Source organism: Bubalus kerabau, chromosome 12 (genome assembly GCF_029407905.1).
Source record: "Bubalus kerabau isolate K-KA32 ecotype Philippines breed swamp buffalo chromosome 12, PCC_UOA_SB_1v2, whole genome shotgun sequence".
Classification (NCBI taxonomy): Eukaryota; Metazoa; Chordata; class Mammalia; order Artiodactyla; family Bovidae; genus Bubalus; species Bubalus kerabau.
The window spans coordinates 27,317,366-27,323,621 of record NC_073635.1 but is presented as its reverse complement, the minus strand read 5'-3'; the positions used below and the strand labels follow the sequence as shown (position 1 = coordinate 27,323,621).

The window sequence follows — 6,256 nt, the reverse complement described above, 5'->3', positions numbered from 1 at the left end:
GAACACTCAGGACTGATCTCCTTTAGGATAGACTGGCTGGATCTCCTTGCTGTCCAATGGACTCGCAAGAGTCTTTTCCAGCACCACAGTTCAAAAGCATCAATTATTTGGTGTTCATCTTTCTTTATAGTCCAACTCTCACATCCATACATGACCACTAGAAAAACCATAGCCTTGACTAGACAGACCCTTGTTGGCAAAGTAATGTCTCAGCTTTTTAATATGCTGTCTAGGTTGGTCATAACTTTCCTTCCAAGGAGTAAATGTCTTTTAATTTCATGGCTGCAGTCACCATCTGCAGTGATTTTGGAGCCCAAAAAAACAAAGTCTGACACTGTTTCCACTGTTTCCCTATCTATTTGCCATGAAGTGATGTGACCAGTTGCCATGATCTTAGTTTTCTGAATGTTGAGCTTTAAGCCAACTTTTTCACTCTCCTCTTTCACTTTCATCAAGAGGCTCTTTAGGTCTTCTTCACTTTCTGCCATAAGGGTGGTATCATCTGCATTATATGAGGTTATTGATATTTCTCCCGGCAAGTCTTGAGTCCAGCTTGTGCTTCATCCAGCCCAGCATTTCTTATGATGTACTCCGCATACAAGTTAAATAAGCAGGGTGACAATATATAGCCTTGACGTACTCCTTTTCCTATTTGGAACCAGTCTGTTGTTCCATGTCCAGTTCTAACTGTTGCTTCCTGACCTGCATATAGGTTTCTCAAGAGGCAGGTCAGGGAGTCTGGTATTCCCCATCTCTTTCAGAATTTTCCACAGTTTATTGTGATTCACACAGTCAAAGGCTTTGGCATAGTCAATAAGCAGAAATATATGTTTTTCTGGAACTCTCTTGCTTTTTCAATGATCCATGAGATGTTGGCAATTTGATTTCTGGTTCCTCTGCCTTTTCTAAAATCATCTTGAACATCTGGAAGTTCACAGTTCACAAATTGCTAAAGTCTGACTTGGAGAATTTTGAGCATTATTTTGCTGGCATGTGAGATGAGTGCAATTGTGCAGTAGTCTGAGCATTCTTTGGCATTGTCTTTCTTTGGGATTGGAATTAAAACTGTCCACAGGGCCTGGCATATAGGAAGCCCCTAGTAAAATTGTGTTGAGTGAAAACAGGACTTACCTAAGTACATGAATGAAATCCGGTAGGCAAAGGACATGGCATACCTAAAGAAATATATCATTTGAGACCAGATGCAGTTGATTCTTGTTATTTGTATTAGTTTTGATCTATAAAGTTGACGTAAACACAGCATTCATGATGCTAAAGCACTATTCCTAAAGCAGATACATTTAGGTTCCTAGGAGCCTCTAGTCACACATTTTCATCAACCAATCAACACAAAACCTTGTTTTAAGTGTGTTTAAGGCATCTCATTTAATATCTATTATTGATTCATTAATGTTGACCTCACAACACTATAACTCATGTCTGAAGCCGCTTATTGATCACACACCCTTTTCTCCATAAGGCACATCCCAGCTTTCACAGACTTAGGACACTTAGACAGCTCTTCAGTACTACATCCAGGGGCCTTGTAAACACTGAAATCACCAATAAAAATTATATAAGTGCAAAAACAGGACACAGGTTAGACTGTGAAAAGGACATGTGTCCACAGTGAGCAGAAACAATGTCATTGTGCTTGGCCTTAGCTGGGAACATGCTCCCCCAACAACTCAAAGTTTACACTGCTCTGTTCATGTCCAGAGATGACTACAAAATACTGCAAATATTGATTTGGGGGTTACAAATCAATCTTAGTGAGTAGGGGAATTCACAAATACAGGGTCCACAAATGATGAGACTCAACTATATTTGTTAAAAGGCTTATTGCCTCTGTGAAGCATGTATGTATGGGTGCCTATGCATGCATACTCACTAAGTCGCTTCAGTTGTGTCTAACTCTTTGCAACCCTGTGGACTGTAGCCCACCAGAATCCTCTGTCCATGGGATTCTCCAGGCAAGAATACTGGAGTGGGTTGCCATGCCCTCCTCCAAGGGATCTTCCCGAAACAGGGATTGAACCAGCATTGGCAGGTGGGTTCTTTACCACTAGAACTACCTGGAAAGCCCAAGGGTGTGTATATATGTACAGATTTACTGAACATGGAGAACAGACCCTGCCAGTTTATCCTATGTAGTTCACAACCCTCTATAGGTGTGTAACAAATGTTCAATTACCATATCCAATGGTAATGGAGAGGATTAAGCTTCTAAGATTCTCTTATTCAATTGACTTAACCACTTAAGATCCTAGCACATCCAGTTAGAGAAAAACACTGTACTATTTGATTCTCACAAAGAATATGCAAGATGTGAAAGCATGCCAAGAGATCATTAATTATATACATCTTCTTTGTAAGAATCTCAATGCTTTCTGATCATAAACCGTCTTAGAAATAAATAAATGTGTGATTCTTAGAGATTTCCAAAATAACAAAACCAACTCTGAATTTATTTGCTAAGTAAATAACCATGCCAGTGAATCATATGTATATAAATCTTAAGCCCAAAGGACATTTTAATACCCTGGTTACTCTTTAAGTATATCCACGTGAGAATTTTAGTACCTAAAGTGAAAATGGCGAGTTCTGGGCTTCTCGCCAATTTCATTTTGGGTGTGAAATTTCTGACTCGCAAGCTGAAATTCTTGGAATCTTATAAGCATTTTTTTTTTTTTTTGCAATTGAGAGTGGTTTTTCCACTCACAAAATTACCTACTTCCCTTTACTTAACAGTTATGGAGAAGCATAATTTACAGGCATGAGGAAGACTTTCTGAGAGTGAGCATCTCGGCCCATCTCCAGCCCCACACCTGTCTCCTCATTGTTGGATGCCACTTTGGGACATGAGCATCCCACATCTTAAGGGACATCACAGCACATAGTAGGGCAGGAAGCCAGAAGCACTGAATCCCCACCCCAAGTTATGTGAGGCAAAGGAATCAATGAGTAATGGGAGGAAGTGACAGCACCCACTTCCTGCTCCCTCCTCCAGCTTCTCCAAGGCTCCTTCCTGTGGGGGTCATCATAGCCACCCTTCCTCCAGAAGCTCCCTGACCTCCCTCAAATTTGCTGCCTAAGTAACCGCCTCCTATCACCTTTATTTCTCACTTAGGATATTTTTACCCATGTATGTGAGGAACAGAGAAGTATGCTGGAAGAAGGGTGATTTCTCATCATTCTTTTACCAAAGCCTCATTCTCCTCCTCAATGCAGGAAGAGGAAGAGTATTTCTCAGGGGCACACAGCTCTTTCTCATCCTGGAGCACTTGGCTTGTCTCCCCTGAAACTTCACAGTGCAGGAACCCGCTACCTGTTCTCACTGGAGGAAGCTGAAGACAACTATAGGTGTGGTCTGATTCCTGCACAGGAAATCCAGTAAGGGTTTGGGGAGCGGGGCAACACACCACCCTGCCACTGGGTACCATGGCCACATTTCTATGCCAGGTTAGACGTGGGCCTTGAAGGACACAGGGTGTTGGTGTGAGTACCTGGGTCCTGTCCCAACTGACAGAGTTACCAGGAGGTGCAAGGAGCCGCCTGCAGAAAGAGGTTGTTGGGAGATGGGGTAGGGATCCTAACGATGCCTCGAGCTGAGAAAGGAACCACAGGTGACCACCAAAAATAGAGACTCATGCTTTCTTACGATGATTTCAGGTGAGAGGGCCCACATCAGATCCTACAGAGTGTATGGCCCTAAACAGGACAAAAGACAGCTATTAATATCTGCAAGGCCCAGAGTGTAAAGCCATTGGCCCATGTATGTGTCAGGAAAAGCCTGATGCTTTCTTTGATGTTAAACCAAGGGAGACTTCTTGAGTAATACCTTTGACTGGACATTAAGTGTTTGAAATTGAGATTATGCCTGCAACCCCAAATCACCATAAGAATGTGCTTTTTCCAAAAATAAACAGAATGCTTTATTATCCCAGATACTGGGATGATGCTTTAAAATCCCAGATGCTGGAATCTGCCAGCATCTCCATCCAGCATCTGAAGAAGGAAACCTCCATTGAAAAAGCTTAAAGGAGGAGTGAGAGGCAAAGTTGTGATTGTCCTAAATGCAATTCTTGTTTGTTACATTTACTCACAGTTAGAAACAACAGGAAGGATAAAATGAAGTAGGAAACTAGCTCATGGATTACCGGTCAGAGGTTTAGGAAGCAAACATTTAGAAGAACATGTTCAGAATCTCTCAAATCCGTCTCCAGTTGGATTTCTCTGACCTAAAACCTTGTATCTTTCATGCAAAATGCTCCATAGGCATCCCTGCAGGAACAGGTTCAAAGAGAGACCCTCCCCTACTTCAAGTCACTCCCCTTCCAAGGATCCATATTCAGGTTCTTACAGCAGCTTTTTTGTTCATACTTTCAATAACAAATAAATGGGGAAATGCATAAACAGCGGTTAGTAGTTTGCTGGGGACAAAACATAGTTCTCATTATTACAAGCTGCAGTCCATGGGGTTGCTAAGAGTCGAGCACGACTGAGCGACTTCCCTTTCACTTTTCACTTTCATGCATTGGAGAAGGAAATGGCAACCCACTCCAGTGTTCTTGCCTGGAGAATCCCAGGGACAGAGGAGCCTAGTGGGCTGCCGTCTCTGGGGTCGCACAGAATCGGACATGACTGAAGCGACGCAGCAGCAGCAGCAGTAGCAGCAAGGGAAGGAAGGAAGGAAATAAGGGGAAAAAGGGAAGGCAGGACGGAAGGAAGACAGAAAGAGAGAAAGGACGAGAGGAAGGGAGAGAAGAGAGGGGGGGAAGGACTGAGGAGGAGGCAAGGTGCCCACTCCATGACACGCACACACAGGTGTGTTCCAGCCCACGCCTCCGCTGGAGGACAGAGATCCTCAGGCTGACACACACAAGGACATGCAGTTTAATCACAGCATCTCACTCTAAGAACAGGCATTTCAACACTGCAGGGGGAATCTGGTCTTCTATTTAGGAAGTAGATACCTGTGACAAGGAGGCGGTGGGGTATGTGATGGAGGAAAGAGTGTTGGCAGGACATGACATCAGAAGACCCGTTTAATACTTAGATGCACCATTTGCAACTTTGAGAATTTGAGTAAGCTATTTAATCTCTTTAAATCTCAGTGTTCTTACCTGTAAAATGGGAATAACGATTTTAACTCTGGTTACCTCCCTGGAAGGTATAGAAATAGACGTAATGGGTATCCAGATGTCCAGCAGATCAAATCACTGATTACCCCAGCTCTCAGGACTTCCTTGGTGGCTCAGATGGTAAAGTGTCTGCCTATAGTGCAGGAGACCCAGGTTCAATCCCTGGGTTGGGAAGATCTCCTGGAGAAGAAAATGGCAACCCACTCCAGTATTCTTACCTGGAAAAATCCCATGGATGGAGGAACCTGGTAGGGTATAGTCCATGGGGTTGCAAAGAGTCAGACATGACTGAGTGACTTCACTTTCACTTTTGAGAGTTGACTGCTAACATCCCTCTCTGAGACTTACCCTCAACTTTTCCCAAAGTCTGTCCCCGGTGCCTGCCTACTCCAATAACTCCTTGATCCAAATTAAAAATATCTTCAGAATCCAACTCCATCTCTATACCTCCTCTGCTTCCACCATGAGCCATGCCTCCCTTATCTCTCATTTAGCTTCTTGCAATAATTTTGTAATTGTTCTCCCTCATTCTGTGCTTGACTTGCTACAGCCTGAATGATTCCTTTAAAACATGACTTAAGTCATGTCCTCCATCACCTCTCACCTCCTTACATAAAAGCCAAAGTCCTTGCGGATGGTTACCAAGCCCTACACAATGTCCCACCATGGCTCACTCATCCTGGGGAAATCCTCTGATCTCGCCTTGAGGTTTACTGCTCTCCCTCTCTTGTATCCTGTCACCCGAGCTATACTGGTCTCCTTGCTCTTGTTCAGATATGTCAGGAGTGATCCAGGCTCAGTCCAGACCTTGGAACTTGCACCTCCGTTTGTCTGGAACACTATTCCTCTACATGAATTGTTCCTTCACTTCCCTCAAATCTTTGTACAAATGACTCCTAACTAGTGATGTCTCTCGCCACCTTAATTAAAATTGCAATACCCCACCCCTTCTTTCTGCTTTATTTTCCTACTTAATACTTATTATTTATCAACACACTATGTATTTTACTTACATGTTTGCTTATATTCCTCTCCTTGCACTAGAATATAACCTCTGTGATTACAGGAATTTTTACTTAATTTTGTTCACTGCTGTATCCTCACCACCTAAT

At 43.0% G+C, this 6,256-nt stretch overlaps 1 non-coding gene across 1 annotated transcript; it reads left to right on the top strand.

Moving 5' to 3' along the window:
* The first annotated feature begins 5,246 nt into the window (after positions 1-5,246).
* On the top strand, positions 5,247-5,318 carry TRNAY-AUA (transfer RNA tyrosine (anticodon AUA)). The gene has a single exon. It is a non-coding gene; the product is annotated as a tRNA-Tyr (tRNA).
* Positions 5,319-6,256: the final 938 nt, after the last annotated feature.